This window comes from Onychostoma macrolepis, chromosome 02, assembly GCF_012432095.1.
Source record: "Onychostoma macrolepis isolate SWU-2019 chromosome 02, ASM1243209v1, whole genome shotgun sequence".
NCBI classification, from domain to species: Eukaryota; Metazoa; Chordata; class Actinopteri; order Cypriniformes; family Cyprinidae; genus Onychostoma; species Onychostoma macrolepis.
The window spans coordinates 3,416,821-3,434,492 of record NC_081156.1 but is presented as its reverse complement, the minus strand read 5'-3'; the positions used below and the strand labels follow the sequence as shown (position 1 = coordinate 3,434,492).

The following is a 17,672-nucleotide window of genomic DNA, read 5'->3' as shown; positions in this document are numbered from 1 at the left end:
AAGAAAGAAAGAAAGAAAGAAAGAAAGAAAGAAAGAAAGAAAGAAAGAAAGAAAGAAAGAAAGAAAGAAAGAAAGAAAGAAAGAAAGAAAGAAGACTGTAAAATATTTACAGAGACTTGGAAACACAATGTCATCCTGCAGTGCAGATTAAATGCTGACAGAGTGAGTCACATCAAAATCATTTTGGAATTTGGAATAAGTTTGGAATTTATCATTTCAATAAAAAACTATTCTGGTAAATTATGGTATACTTCAGTGTATCTATTATATTAACTATTAATTTAAGTAATAATATTGAAGTAAATTTTTAATAGCATTTACATTTCCCTTTTACTTTTTTTTAAATTTTTTTGTGAAATAAAAGTATTCATATTGTATTCATACTAAAACAATTATATGTTTATATTAAAGCAAACATATAATATAATAATATCTGATCTAAGATAATATGATATTTTAATCGCCGATATTAATACATCAGAATCCTGAAAACATATATATTTTGAATAGAATATATTTATGCGATTATAAACATTTAAACATTTTAAGTCAGTAAGAATAAGAATTATCAAAAGAAAGAAACAGTAAAGACATTGATATTGTTAGAAAATATGACATTCTTATTAATTTTTTTTTTTTTTTACGGTTTCCACAAATATTTGGCAGCAAAACTATTATCAATAGGAAATGTTAATAAGCAGCAAATCAGCATATTAGAATGATTTCTGAAGGATCATGTGACACTGAATACTGAAATAATGATGTTGAAAATTCAGCTTTGCCATCATAATTTACATTTAAAAATATATTACAATAACAAACAGTTATATTAAATTGTAATAATGTCACATTATTACTGTATTTTTAGATTAAATAAATGCAGCCTTGCTGAAAATAAGGTTTCAAAAACAATAAAAAGTAGGGGTGTCAACGTTAACGCATGCAAAATTTTAACGCGTTAATAATTTAACGCAAATTAATCGTTTGATAAGGTTTGACCCCAACTTCTTCCCGTCATCGTAGCACGGAAGGTTATCTATCATTGTGTGATGAGGGTACAGCAACAGTGTTGCCAGGGTAACGGCACAAGTGGGCTATTTTGAAAATACAGTCGCGGGAAAAATTACAGAGCCGTGGGTTGCATTTTTTTGGGCTACTTTTATAATGTACCACGGCCGCCCAAGGTGTATATAGACAAATAAAAATTAAAATAGATCATTTTACTAATGTGTATCCCTGGCAACTTAAGAATGGAGAGGCGGTTGTAACATCACAAACAACGTGAGTTTCAGCAGAGCACAAGTTAAGGCTATTACACAGCAGAAATAAACATGACAATAGCCGCTATAGATTATATAAGATAATAAACACACGATTACGATATAATATTTGTATGTGCTTTTCTTGAGAAGGATGTGTACATCTGAAATGCTAATTTGTGCAGCGATATAAAAGGCTATAAATAGCATATTTTAACAACAGTAAACGACCAAATTCCACATGTGATCGCAAAAGGAAGTTATTACAAACACTCGATGGTGGTTTGAAGTGAGTTCTGAGTAAAAGTGCACTATTAATCTCATAAATTGTCTTATGAAGCATGATGCTAATATTAGCTCTAACGCAGCTGCAGAACAGGTCCAATTCTTCTTCATAAAGCATTTTGTCATAATAATTCATGTAAGGTCGCAAGAAAATGTTTTGTTGTATTTATTTAGAAATACTTTTGATAATAGTTGGGTAAATGTATACTGAGATTGAAGCGATGTGGCTTGGTAAACATTTTATTGCCAGTGAAAAGGCTGATAATGGCTGAATAAAAACAAAAGAATAATGATAAAAGAATAATAAGGATTATGTCTCATACCTGTGGAAGTGTGAAAGGTTCTGTTTCCTTAAACGAGTTTGTCATGCATTTCTTTATTTCAACACATTTACAGGTAAATCCTAGTATTTTAAATTTGTGATTAATCATGATTAATCACAGTCCATGACTGAGATTAACGCTTTTAAATTTTTTAATCGATTGACAGCACTAATAAGTTTTACAGACCTAATAAAAAGTTTTAAATGATAGTGCATAACAATAAAATGTAATGAAATCATATAAGTTCAGTCATCTCTATTAGTAGTAAGTCCTGTACTGTGGACATAAATAGTATGCAAAAAGTGTAATTTTCTGAAAATGACCAATATAACACACAAAGCACTGTGCGTCTAAACCTTCAATGTACTGAATAAAAAGATGCAAACTGTCTGCCAGGAATGGGATTGGGCTTATCACTATGTTGCACATACCAGTCATCCTACATCCCAATGTAGAGATTGCCCTTAATTAAATGCAAAAACAAAAAAAGTGAAAAATATCAAGATGATATTTAAGTTTGAGGCAACTATCTGTGACATTAAAAGTTCCTCCCTATGTCTTTATTATAATCAAATATGATAATATAAACAAAAAGTATCATATTTGACTGACAGATACACGCTATTTCCATAAGTAGAGAAATAAACAGAGGCAACGTGTGAAATAATAATTATACAAAATAATAATAATAATTTGGTTCTTCCTGACAGCTCATGTGAAGACCATCAACACAATCTAACTGATGAAGAAGTAAAGTCATTTATGTTTAATTATCAGTTCATGAGTCCATCAAACGTAACTAACAAGTACCATTCATACCCTAGGAATCATTTGGAGCAAATGTAATTAAGAGACATTATTAGGAACATCATTTTAAAATCACTCAGAGGTGAAAGCAGCAGAAGGCAAATGTTTAATTCTTGTAGAGGAAATGCAAGGCATATCGAAACCATTCAGTTTAAGTACAGTATTTCATAATACTGTTGAACAATTTGTGTCATTGCTCAAACCCCCTATTGTGGCCAACATCGCTCTTATATATTATATGAACATGAGAGTCATAAGATCCATTTATAACTTAAAGGCGGGTGAGATTCTGAGAAACTGCATTAGTTCAGCGCTGGCTGTGAAGATCTATAATAACAACTCCTCGTCTTGCTTCCTGCTATCTTCTGCATGCAGAAAAAGTTTATTATTTAGAAAAACACACAAGCTGATTTTTTGAGAAAATCAAGCAATGCTCTCAGCAAAGAGTTGTGTATTTGTGAAGAGAAGTTTGGTTATGAACTGTGGGGCTGATTTACATATGGTGTGAGATGGAAATAGATAAGGAAAGCGTAGTTCTGCATTACTGAAGAAAAGTTGACTTAAAAATAACTGTCATTATTTACTCTCTCTCATGTTGCTCCAAACCTGTAAGCTGCTGATTATCAGTGGAGCGCACATTTTATTCACTGGTAATCTTCCCTGAAGTGATTCAGATTCAGAGTCATATTCAAAAATTACACAAAGGTTACATCATAAACAAATGGAGTGTGTCAGTGACTTAAATTTCAGTCCATCTGATTTCAGAACAATTAAAATATAGCACATAAGGCATATGCACTACTTTTCTGGTATTTTATGCTGCTGTTCTGTTATTTTTGGAATAGCCTCTGTAACCTTTTCTTAACAATAGTAATTTCCATCTAAATATTGTGCTTATATTTGACCTTTTTTATAGAGGGTCTCAAAACCTACAGGTTAATGAGCTGGTGCCATAATCACAATCAGACATTCTAATCAATTCAATTAATGTGAGTTTCCCTACAAGACAAACACAGACTTTTCCAGTATCAACTTATGCTTTTTATGAAAATATAGCCTGTCCTGAATCAACAGGGATTTCTGATGACTGAAAATAGCTGACTATGCTGACGAAGCAAGAAAACATCCCAGCTTTTAACATTTTGGACTTCTCAAATCCATGGCAGATATTGTGGAAATGGAAAAATGTGACTCCTGTTAACGGAAAACTGAAATTATTAATTTCAAAACAGACTTTTTTTAATTCTCCTAGTGTTTTCCACAGAAGACGCCAAACAGGTTTTGAACAACATGAAGGACAGTAAAACATGACATAATGTCCCCCTATGTTTTGGGGTGAACTATCCCTGTAAAAGAAGAAGGTCCAATATTTCAGTCAGTTTTAAATTTAAAAAAAAAGTGACAGTAAGAGACTTAGGGGCAAGGATGGTCAGTCTTGGGTTCAGAAAAGTGCTTTCATGTGCTGTATGTGGTGCTTGTTCAAATCAGTTTTATCAACATGACTCAGGCTCTCAGTTCAGAAGAAATAAACGTGGCTTTGTATAGTTCCATTCTAGGGTCATTTTAGGTATATAAAAAAAAGTTTTGCAGTTAGCAATTTCAGCCCTGAAGTTGCTTATACAATGCCTGCAGGCAGAATGAAATGTACAGCAGCAAACTAGCGAAGTTTAGAGCAGAACTGACAAACTGAAGATGACAATCTGACAGCCAGTGCACAAACTCTACTGCATGCGCTTGACATTGAGCAGTTAAATGGCACACTTCATTCATCTCAAGATAACCTGATATTTCCTATATATGACAATGATCTCTCCTGAATCTCTAAAAACGTTACATCACCAGTATTTGCAACATCCAGTGTCAAGAAGATGGCTGCTAAACCAATTCATTGCAAACTAATTCAGCAGATGGAGGTCTTCCATACTTGCTGTACCAGCAGAATGTGTCAGTTTCATGCATGCATTAAGATTTGGTTCAAATTTCCCATTTTTAATGAATAATGAGTCAGATGTATGTTTCTAAACCTGTTGCACATATAGGAATCACCAAAGAAACTAAAAGAGGCCACATTATTTATATCAGTTTCACCTGAAACCCACAGAGACCCCGTCACCATGGGAACTGTGGAGGTGATTGGGAAAAGATTTCACATCTTAGGCTTATCCAACCTGAAACGCAGGCAGTTGTGTTCCGTGGGATGCCAGCCTCAGCCCAGTATCACTGAAATGCAAACATATCTTCTCAGAAGAGAGCGTGGCATGAATTCCCTTTGCGCCACATCAGCAGCAGTCAACCCACAGTACAAGACAGTCCCACACCAAACAAGAGAAGAAACCTCACCCATCCGTTTCTTTCTTATTTAGGGTTTATGTTTAGGGTAACCACTAAATGATTATTTTTTAGGCTAATACAAAGAGATATATTTTAAATATTTTCCAATTGTTTTAAGGAAATAATAATAATTAAAAACATCAAAACAATTTGTTGCAGCAGATATCCAGTGGTCTTCACAATAATGGTGTTTTGTTTGTTGGTTATGTTTCAGATATGCTGACCTTTGATGTCAGCTAAATTAGATTTTTTAATTATTATTAGCTGTTATAAAGATGTTTACCTGCTATTTGCTGAAATCTAATTAAAATCAAAGGATGAAATAAATTCTGAAATAACCTGCTATTATTTATAAGATTTATATATGTATATATATACACACACATACATACATATATGAGAGAGAGAGAGAGCTCGGTAATTCATGGATGACATCATAGAGAATGTTTATGAGAATAATGTGAATGATCTACAGTGCAGGGCTCGCAAAATAACTAGCCCGACGTCCCGGGGCTATTGTGTTTTCCAGTCGGGCTACCAAAATGTATCACCGCCTGCCCGACGGGCTCCTTAAATACAGATCTCCCGCGGGTCCTTAAAAACTCTGAAAGTGAGTTGTATCAAACTTAAGGCCGTAAAAAGTTTTAAATCCGTTAAATGGTATAAGAAATGTCTTAATTATAATTTCAAGAGGTCTTACAGTTGGGGACGGAAAGACATGAGTCACGATAGGGCAGGATTAAACTTCAAAAGGCAATGATGTCATTGAATAAATATGAGCGCTGCACGTTTCAAGTCAAAACGCGGCACGGATGTCTTTATGTGAATGTATCTGAAGGGAACCGACTGTCCTCAGAAACGTGTCGCTGGCATTTTAACTATAATTCCTGATAAAGCAGCGTTTATGAGCGCGGAGCTGCTTTGTGTACAGCATTACTTCGTGGCAGAGAATGAATTTGCATTTCGAATAAGCCTTTCTTGTTGTTTATGGTCAGATCAATGCAAATATCAACTCATGTTTTTACGCAGCAAAAGTTAATGTGCCTTCTAAAAATCTAAACAATAAAGACAGTAATATTTATACGTTTTAAATTAACATCATTTATATGCTTGATTTATCCCTTTTCATAATAATGGTCTATAGCCTGAAAAGCTGTTGTATAAGATTTTTGTTTTTGTGAAAACCTGTATCTGAACTGTAAATCATGTAATTTTATGGCTCAATACTGTATGTTACCATAGACATTGTCCAACACCGCTCATTCTGTGTTCATTTTTCTTGTGCAGCTCTTAAAATGGGTCATATATTTCCTTAAATTATTATTTTTTTAATTCTGCAGAAATACCCTGTAAATAGTGAAATAAAATTCCTTCCCTCATATTTGTTGATATTTGTGTATTGAAAATATTTTTGATTGACATTTAAATTCCTATCTGATTTTCAGGTAATTTTTTAATTTGGGCTAGTTAAATTAATTTTCGGGCTACTAAAATCTGAAGATTACCTACCCGAAGGGCTTCCAGGGATTTTAAAATTTTGCAAGCCCTGCAGTGACATATGTGACCCTAGACCACAAAACCAGTCATAAGTGTCAATTTTTCAAAATTGACATTTATACATCATCTGAAAGCTGAATAAATAAGCTTTGTTAGGATAGAACAATATTTGGCCGAGATACAACTATTTGAAAACCTGGAATCTGAGGGTGCAAAAAAATCTAAATACTGAGAAAATCGCCTTTAAAGTTGTCCAAATTAAATTCTTAGCAACGCATATTACTAATAAAAAATTAAGTTTAAATATATTTACGGTAGGAAATTTACAAAATATCTTCTTGGAACATGATCTTTACTTAAAATTCTAATGATTTTTGGCATAAAAGAAAAATTTATAATTTTGACCCATACAATGTATTTTTGGCTATTACCCCAGCTACTTAAGACTGGTTTTGTGGTCCAGGGTCACATATTAACTCGTCAGAGTCTGAAGCCAAAGCAAGCTGAAAATGTGATTTAAATGACTCATCTGAATTTAAAGAAGAGTTTAACAAAAAATGAAAATTCTGTCATCATTTACTCATCCTCACATCATTCCAAACTAGTATGAAATACCAGTGAAATACAAAAGACAAACAAACACTGAGACATTATTAAAAAAATATCTTCTTGTTTTGCCCCCCAAAAGGGCAATACGGGTTTGGAACAACATGAGGGTGAATATTTTGTTTTTGGGTGAACCATGTCATTTCTCATCTCAGACTCTAGACAGATGTTTGAATTGCCTGCACTTGGAGTTGAGAATGACAGTCTGGCAGCTAACACACTCCATTAGCCTCAGGAGAACCCACATTTCCTTTATAGTTTTTATCTTCTTCTTCCCTGTGTTCCTGCCCTGGTGTGATTACTTCTTGTCCTCCACTGCTATGTAATTTGGCTCAGCTTTGAGGGTACAGTTCTCTGACAGCTGCGATTGACGTGAGGTTAATGGTCTGACACACCAATGACCTGGTAAGTCATTTTCTTACTTTTCACTTTCTTTAAATGTGATTTACTATCTCACAGTATGCGAAAACAGCTCCCTGTGGCACATTCACACAGAGGGAAGAATGTCACCATGAATATCAAGATTGTGCTTAACTTTTATATTCCAGTCTTTAGATGGCAGTATTTAAAAAGGCACAAAGCTTTTTCACTGAAAATGTCATTTTCAGCCATACAAATGTACTTGCTAAAAGGAAGAAAAATCACAAAGCACAAATCACATTTCACAAAATGAAAATTCTGTAATTAATTACTCACCCTCATGTCGTTCCAAACCAGTTTACTTTTGGAACACAATTATAAATTAAGATTGTTTTATGAAATCTGAGAGCTTTCTGACCCTCCATATAGAGCAATGCAACTACCATAAACAAGGTCCAGAAAGGTAGTAAGGACATCGTTAAAAAAAGTCCATGTGACATCAGTGATTCAACTGTAATTTTATAAAACTATGAGAATACTTTTTGTGCGTAAAGAAAACAGAAATAACGACTTTATTCAACAAGTCTTCTCCTCCGTGTCATTCTGCTGCGCGTTCACGGGAGTACCACAATGCAGTGGAGACTGACCCGTAATAGAAGAAATCTACATTTCAGTTGCATTTCTGTCTATGTAGGGTCAGAAAGCTCTTGGATTTCATTAAAAATATCTTAATTTGTGTTCCGAAGATGAACGAAGGTCTTACTGGTAAGGTCTTACTTAATGACAGAGCTTTCATTTTTGCGTAAACTATCCCTTTAAGAGTACAGAGTACAGAGAGTACATTTTCATGACTAATGCCTTGTCCTAATACCCACACTTGCGGTCTTGGCCACTTGAGAGCCTGTGTGCAAAGATGAGCAGTGGTGATATTTATTTTGTAAAATTTGCAACTGCTTTTATCACTTAATTAGAAGCACCACAAATTAAATTGTGTCATGTTATAGGGACTACTGAACAGACATTTAGAAGTTTATTTAAAAATGGTATTTAAAATAAAAATAATGTTACGTAAACACTATAAGTGTGTCCCATCAGGTAATGAAAAGTTTTACACACACTTATGGTCTGTGGACAGTAATGAAGCCAATCAGTATATGGGGATGAGGCTATGATGATGGGCAGAGGCCAATGGGTGAATTTTGCCAGGATAACGGGTTAACCACCCCTACTCTTTTTCAAATGACATCCAGGGATTTTTAATGACCACAATGAGTCAGGACCTCGGTTTAACGTCTCATGCGAAGGACAGTGCTTTTGTTTTTTGACAGTATAGTGCTCCCGTCAATATATTGGGACATTAGGACCCTTCTCTCTGCTCTCTGATTGGCTTTTGGCTGTAGGAGGAAATTAAACCCATTCAGCGCAGTGGAAATCAACACATCCTCATTTACACTCATGCATAAACTGAAGAGAAGACCATTCCTCATCTTATAAAAAATAAAAACGGCTATACATCACATCACAGAAACAAAGCCACTGCAAATGTACATCTTTCAGTTTGAAACATTAAAAAATGCAAATGGCAGGTGCAGTGAAGCTGTGACAGAGAGAATGAGTAAAGGAGGAAGCCATATTTGATATTTGCGGTTTATATGTTGCTTGTAGAAATATATTTTGTCAGAATAAAAGCTTATGAATGAACATCAGTGAAGCCTCATAATGGTGTAGTAATGGCAAAGCGTCAGTGCCCGTTCATATTCAAAACTTGGGTTTGAATATGAAAAAAAAAAAATCTAAAGCCTCATGGGGGTTTAATAAAAAAGCCAAACAAACCATACTGTTCGAATATTAATTGTTATGCTTTCCTTGGATGATGAGGAAATGAATTCACATTAATAAGAAATGGCGTGCAGCTTATTCCACCTGATTACTGCAGTATGCTTGTGGTGCCACAGATGGGAGAGATTAATTAAATCATCTCACCTGAGCCATGTCTGAATCACATCCAGCCATCTGAAATGCCAGCAGATTTAACACAAGCCTCTTCACTTTATACCAGATCAACACATTTTATTAAAAAAGTACCTCATGACAGCCTCCATCTACAGTATTATGAAATGTATACGCTAATTAAAAGTTTATTTTATTAAGTATACTTAAGTAAAGTTCAAGGACATTTTTAAGTATACTTTATGTAGTAAGTATACAAATATCAGTGTACTAGTAGTATACTCACAAGTGTACTATTTCAATACTCCTTAGGAGTAAATTGGCCCACTTTCTAGTATATAAAAGTATACTTTTAAGTAGAGCACTTGTAAACTTTGAGTACACAACTACTTTACATCAAAGTTTTTAGCTTGTACTGCAGCTATACTAAAAGTGAACATAGGTATACTGATAGTTTACTAATTAAATACTTGTAGTAGCATTTTTAGTATACTTTGAAGTATAGTCTCAGTAAACTACTAGTTTAGTAGTTTCATACTGCAAGTATACTCGTAAGTTTTCTTTAAGTGAACTACATCATACTTTAAGTATACTACTATGTCCCTCTTTTGGTATTAATTTGTATACATTTTGTTATATGACTTTCTGAACATACAAAACATCAAAAGAAAGAACAGAGTATCTGCTTGTAAACAAAAACATTTTATTCTAGCTCCATGCATTATTTTTTTAAACACCTGGGGACCGTTCTTCGTATGTCGCTAACTTAGTTAGCTGGATTTGATTGTTGACGATTTGGCATGATCTTGGCTTGTTTGGTTCTTTGAAACTCATCCCGGAGTTGCTGTCATAGTAACAGGTCCATCAGCTTAAACCTGCTCGGGAGCAGGCTTATTTCATGTAAAGAGGATTAGATTGCATCTTTTTAAGCAGAATTGATATTTAAAATCTTTCCCAGCCACCGATACTTTATTACAAGAGTATCCTACTGATTCAGGGACAATAATTTTAAATAATCATTTAAAAATGTATTTAAATATAATATAATAATGCTATATAATGCTAATAATACTATAGACACAGCCAAAAAGATGAAAAGAGACAATGAATTGGATTCAGAATGATCATCAAAACGTAGATGGAATTGATCAACACACCAAAGCTTGACAGTCATTATTACCTCTTCATTGATCGACATTTTATTCCATTACGTTACACAGTTTTGATGCTGTTTTGTGTCAGGTGATCGTGTTAGATGTGGAAGCATCTGTTGTTTCAATAACAATAAAAACACGGATTGTGGGAGCACAAGTATAGCTCAAATATATTAAGACTTTTTATTTAAGTATACTTAAATGTACTTAAAAGTATATTTCTGAGAAGTACATAAAGCCTATTTCTGAGAAGTACATAAAAAGTAGACAAAGTATACTTTCCAGTTTTTAGTTTAAAAAGTATACTAATAGCACACTTGAATAAACTTCTTTTTCGTAAGGGTTATCACATATTATGTTTTTAGGTAAGCCTTAACTTGTAACCTATAATTATTTAAAAAACATATTTAAAAAGGATATAAGGATTTTAATTTTCATGATGATCTTAGATAAACAAAATGTGCCATGAATGTTCTGAACTCCCCAATGAAATAAGACCAGTAATAGAAACTAAGCAGTAAAATATAGATATGAAATCATGAAACATTATTAACACATACCTGGTCATACAACAGCAATTTGCAACACCTGTTTTATATCAAAATTTGATTTGAAAAGAGGTTTTCATAAGAGGTTGTTATTGAAGGATAAGGCAGTTAAAAAGTAAACTGGACTCGACAGCAATCCCACAACTTGGTAGTAAAAATTTGGCACTGTTACTCCAAGGAGGAAGTCATTCTACAAGTGCCAAGCAGCAAAAAATAACCCATTTCATCCTCAGAGTCAGAGAAAGGTGCAGTGAAAACGGAATGACGACTGTTAGAAAAAAAAAAAAAAAATCTAAATAAGTGAATAAATAAATGCTGACATTCTAAGTGGAATAAAGAATAAAATATTTTTATTAAAATGTATGATATTTTATTATCTTAGAATAAGAAAATTAATTTAAAAGGATGGGAATAAAATAACTGACAAAATGCCTGTAATTAATAATGAAAAAAAAAATGTTTTTAAATAAATACTGACATTCCAAGTGGACCTTTTAAAATGTCAGGCGTGTTGTGTTTTGTCTTGTGTTTCCCTCCCTCTTGTGCCCATATTTGGAGTTTCCTGTTTCCTGTTCTCATTTAGTTTCATTATTGGTTCATTTGTGTCCAGATATGTTTGGTTATCATCTCATTTAGTTTGATTATTTAAGCCCTGTGTGTCCCTGAATCTAATGTCTGGTATTGTACGTCAATGAGTGCTACGTGTGTTCCTGCCTGTCTTTTATCCCTGTGTAAGAAGATTAAAGTCTGTTTATCGCAATTCTCCTGCGTGCTCCTTGCTCCAGCACAGTAGCATAACCGTGACAGAATACTGGACCCAAACTGAGAGTAAGCGGTGCACCTTCTGCCAGTTTTGTTTTCCCTTTTTTTTTAACCCAGTGTTTTCTTTTGATTTTGCTAATGGATCCCCTCGAGCGGTTATGTGATATTTATCAAGACGGCCATCCCCTGGAGGAGTACATCAACGAATTCCTCACCTGCGCGCGGCAGACTTCTCTTGACCAGTGGGCTCTTGTGGGCTGTTTCTGGAGTGCTCTGGATGAGGGGATCGCTCAACGAATGCCACTGGCCGGGTCCTGGTGGACCCTGCCCAATTACATCAACCTGGCTCTGTCCCTCAGTGGATCCCGTCTCCTTGCCGCCTGCCCAGAAGCATCACCCATTCGTTCCATCCAGCATAAATCATGTCCACCGGCCGTTCGTCAAGTTCGCTGGCCGCTCTTCAGTCATGTCCCCCGGCTGTTCATCGGTCAAGTTCAAAGGCCTCCACTCACTCAAGCCCACCAGCTGCAGCTTCCCTAAGCCCGCCAGCTGCTCCAAAGTCAAGTCTGTCAGCTGTTCGTCAGTCATGTCCTCCGTGCTCTGCTGTCAAGCCCGCCACCGGCTGCGGCTCCTCTAAGCCTGCCAGCTGATCCGAAACCAGTGGCCGCTCCTCGAAAGCACGCTCCAGTGTCTGCGCTAGCCCCTGACTAGAGTCGAGAGATGGCTCTAGCTCCTGACCAGAGTCGAAATGGCTCTAGCCCCAGACCGGAATCAAGTCATGTCCCCAGAAGTACTGTCCACAGAAACTATTCTTGTCGGTCTTGTCCTGTCTGTTGGGGTTCCTGAGAAGCGGACTGCTTCTCTTGTCGTGGCCACAGAGGCCATTCCCAAGCCGCCTGCTTCTCCGGTTGCCTCGATGGAAGCAGTTCCTGAGTGCACCCCTGAAAAGGTCCCTGTGAATAACCCTGAGAGGGCTCCTGTTCCTGATTTTAGCCCACGTAGGGCTCCTGATCCGAGTTAAGCCCAAGGAGGGCTCCAGTCCCTGAGTTCAGCCCTATATTCAGGCCTCCTGAGCTCCCTGCACCGCCATGGCCTCCTGAACTGCCTGCTCCACCATGACTTCCTGAACTGCCTGATCCGCCATGGGTCCTGGAATGGGCGCCCACCGCCCCATTGGATGTTGTATAGCGCGAGGACGCGCCTTCCAGAGGGGGGCGTCATGTCAGGTGTGTTGTTTCCCTCCTTCTTGTGCCCATATTTGGAGTTTCCGGTTTCCTGTTCTTGTTTAGTTTCATATTGGTTCATTTGTGTCCAGATGTGTTTGGTTATCTCGTTTAGTTTGATTATTTAAGCCCTGTGTGTCTGAGTCTAATGTCCGGTATTGTACGTCAATGAGTGCTATGTGTGTTCCTGCCTGTCTTGTATCCCTGTGTAAGAAGATTAAAGTCTGTTTATCGCAATTCTCCTGCATGTTCAGCTCCTTGTTCCAGCACAGTAGCATAACCATGACAAAATACAAATATTTTACAAAAATGTATGACATTTTGACATCTTAGTATTAGAAATTAATTTAAAGTGATGAGGAGGGAATAATGCAAATTAACTTTTGTTTTAAATACTATCATGTTTGAAAAATGTAATGCCTGCTTGCTTATAGGTGATAATAAATCCAATGGCTCCAGGCCATATTTGTTAAGCTCATGTATCTGAAATGTTTTTGATCTGATGGTATACAGTACACAAGTTTCTCTGCATCTGCACCAGTGACGGTAGTGCAGTTGGCAGCCACTCTGTCTCTTTATTTATCTTTGCCTTGCAAAGCGGGAGTCCACACAACACTAGAGCTGTCAATCAACCGTCAGTTAATTAAATCTACTCAACCCGTGGCTGTAGACAGGAAGTGAATGCACAATTGATGTGAAGGAAAAAATGATTTATCTTCCCAAGGCCAGTTTGATTTTGATGAGTAACGTTTGTGTGTCATCTCCCGCGTAAACGCTTCATTTGAGAGTGAAGTGGATCAATGCAGGCTGCACGCTGTGAATGAGAAACATGCTCCAGTCTGAGCGGTGAGAAGTGTGTGAGTGTGATCACTCACCTGCATCCCCAAACACCTGCTCATACTGGCATATCATCTCACATGAGTATGAAGAGCCTCAACTCTGTTTAAATGAGTATGGATGCTTTGCTCTCTTGGTTTTCACTATTTCAAGATTAAACATCCATTTTTCCCCAGTTGCTGCTGTGGCATGCCAGTCTCTGCTGGCACACGAGCGGCTGAAATGTGGGCTAGTAGAGGTGCTGAAGAACGCATTGGTAGAGAGATTCAGCTTATCACAAGCTCATACCATTAAAGAGATAGTTCACTCAAAAATTAAATCTCTGTCATTTACTCACCCTCATGTTGTGACAAACCTCTTTTATTTTTCTTTCTTAAATGACACCATTTTCTAATAAAAATAGAAAACTTTTCATGTGTTTTGGGGGCCTGAAAATGGAAACATTTGAAAACGGGTTTAAAAGTGCACATTATTATACCGTTATTATCTCCATGTAAACTATAAAAAAACAAATTTGTGAAAACATTTGTCATGCACTGCAGAACATTCCTGTGGGTCAGTGGTAGAGCACTGCGTTAGCAGCGCAAAAGGTCTTGAGTTCAATTCCCAGGGAACACACATACTGATTAAAAAAAATAAAAATAAAAAATGTATAGCCTGAATGCACTGTAAGTCACTTTGGATAAAAGCGTCTGCTAAATGCACAAATGTAAATGCACAAGTTTCTTTACAAAGTGATATCGCCAACTACTGGCCTGGCAAACATAATACAGCATTTTAAGACCTTTTTGTGGATCCGTATGAACTGGATCGTTTTGACCATGTTGCTATCTGCATACAAAGCTTTTTAAAAAATGCAAAGGAAAACTTTTCCATTTTGTAGCACATCGTTGTTGCATAAACAGGGATTTGATCTTGTGTTTAATTCAAACATGGAACCTTTAGATACCTCCCAACAGGTTTGATTTTGAGGTTTGGGGTCTGTTACAAAGTTCTCGTATGACTTTAAAAAGATTTGAAATAAAGTCATATATACCACATTTAAGGTACTTCTGTGCGCTTTTTGTAGGGTTGTGTTGACACCGATTTCACTAATCTATTTGATTTTGATTCACAACATTCGATTCCATTCTGATCTCGATTCAATATTGATTTGTTTTGATATACTGTCTGTATATCAGGTACAGTACATGTCAATTTTTCTTCAGGAAATCTCTCTCAATTAATACTGTAAACTATGCAGGGAGCCTTGTCTGTTGGTAAATTACTATTAAAGGTTAAAATGAACAATTAATGAGAATTATGTTTCTACTTAAATTGATTGTTGAAATAGAAATATTTAAATCTTTCAAAAAACCGTAGCTTTCATAAAAACATTTTTTTCATGACAGATTAATTCAATGAGCCATGTGACATGTAATCCAGTGCATATATTTACCAAAATGCTCTTCTTTAGAGCTATTGTTTTAGCCAATTATCAAGTTGTGGACATTAATGAGGTAAAAGCAACTTTACGTGACACATTTTTTACAGCTTGTTTTATTGACATCCTTCCACAGTTGTAGTTCTCATTGAACGATTACATAAGACAAGAAATATTTTAGTAAATTGTATGGTTCATTCACATTTATTTTGTGCTATAACTAGTAATAAAGAGGAAGAGATGATCAGTTCAATGTGCTTCATGTTGCCGCTTAAACTGAGGCAACTACAGCTGTTACGCCACATTAAAGTGCCCCTATTATGGGTAATGAAAGGTTCATATTTTTGTTTTGGGAGTCCACAACAACAGGTTGACATGAATGCAAGGTCAAAAAACACTTTCATTGTCTTATAATATTCATTTATTTTTACTTTATTTGCACATCGACTCCCAAACAATTAGTTTAACGATTAATTTTTCCAAACCCCTTCTTTGCGTGACGCTAATCTGCGGTGATTGGTCCGATTGGTCTCATTTCCATTTCATCTCTGCCTGCAATGCCTGATAAAGCAGCGTTTGCGAGCACAGTGCTGCTTTGTGTACAGCGTTACCCGGGAAAGCGCTATTTTACTACTCCAAAAGCGGCATCTAGTGGCAAAGAATGAATTTGCATTTTCATTTAGACCAACAAGTGGGTGGGCAATACGCTAATGTTTCATGTTGATGTTGACATGAAACGGCTTGGGATTCATTTTAAAAATGACTAATTTCAATGACTAAATTCAGAGTCGACTCTTGCTTTTGAGAAACAATAACTTTATAAACGGTACACTTTCAGCTTTAAAACTTTGCAGGATGTTTTCATTCACTTAGAGCTAAGTTATGCACTGCATGAAAGGTCATTTTCAAAAATCCGTAATAGGGGCACTTTAAAGAATGACTTTTATTGTTTGAATTTGATGATAAAATTGACTGAATCTGAAAACTGAGATTGCTACAAGTACATTGTGTTAGTGTATCTACAGAAAACATCATAGACTAAAAGTTTTATCTTGGAATTTAGGATCAATATTGGTTCATGATCATCAAAATGAAGATCGATTGAAATTGATGAATTGAAATTGTGAAGCCAGCCCTACTTTTTTGTCATTTTTGGACCTTGGCGGCCCACGTCCCTATCCACTTATATTTTTGAGAAAAATGCAGTGAAAAGTTTCTTCTTTTGTATTTTACAGAATAGGTTTGGAACTAAATGAGAACGAGGAAATGATGACAAGACTTCAAGTGAATTACCCCTTTAAACACAAGGAAAGTAATTCTGCATTCAATATTTCTTAAAAAGTTGCGTGCCTTTCAAAATGGCAAACTTCTAAATGTCTGTTAAAGATAAAACAATTCCATCTAGTGTAAAAGTAGTTTGGTTTCCATGTTTAGTTTTGGGGTTTTTTTTTTAGCAAGAACTTTACCCTGTAGCCATTGTAAGAAAGAAAAGAATGAAGTATGAAGTGCCATTCTTAGTATTTGCCAAAAGAACATTTGGATCAGAAACTTTGATTTGACATTTATTGCTTTTTACTTTCTGATTTCCCTTGCTCCTTGTATTTCTATAAATCTTATATGTTTCCTTTCATTTCCAGATTTAACTTCTTTCTAATAACACATCCCCTTTGCATGAAAAGAGTTCCCCAGCTTGTGGCTCCACTGGGATCCTGACACATGCTGGATCTAACTGCTTTTAATTTCCGGCCTGTCCCAGATCACCCTATATGTCTGTATTAATTACTCAGAGTGATAAAGAGCATGTCTTAGTGAAACTGACAGCGTTGGGATTATGTGGTGGATGTGCACCTGGTCAGTGCACAGCCCAACACTTGTATATGCAGCTGGGATTTACAGAAATGAATCTTGAAATGAGCGCAGGTGTATTATGCAGCCACTTTTAATCACAAATGTGTCAAAATGATACCAGTTTAATATGCAAGATAAAATCACCTGATCCACAAAATGCATGCCATTTTCTACACATATGCAAGATCAATGAATATGATCCACATGATGCATGCAATTACCTACACCATGATATAATGCACTTTTAATGAACATGTTTATTAGGTGACCATTTATGAGTGATAATGTATGGCTCTATTTACTACTGCTTTGTTCACCCTTCACTGACAAATTCGCTAAATGGTATGCTACAAGTTACAAATGGTTAAAAACGGGTTTAGATGTTGAGCTCCAATCTAAACCTAACCTATCTTATCCTATCATATTCTTTCATCAATTACTCAACCCTCCTGTCATTCC

At 35.8% G+C, this 17,672-nt stretch overlaps 1 protein-coding gene across 2 annotated transcripts in view; it reads right to left on the bottom strand.

Annotated features, from left to right (window-relative positions):
• The window catches only part of ak5 (adenylate kinase 5), a 119,855-nt gene that overhangs the window by 56,224 nt on the left and 45,959 nt on the right, over positions 1 to 17,672 (bottom strand). The gene's annotated exons all lie outside the window — the stretch shown is intronic.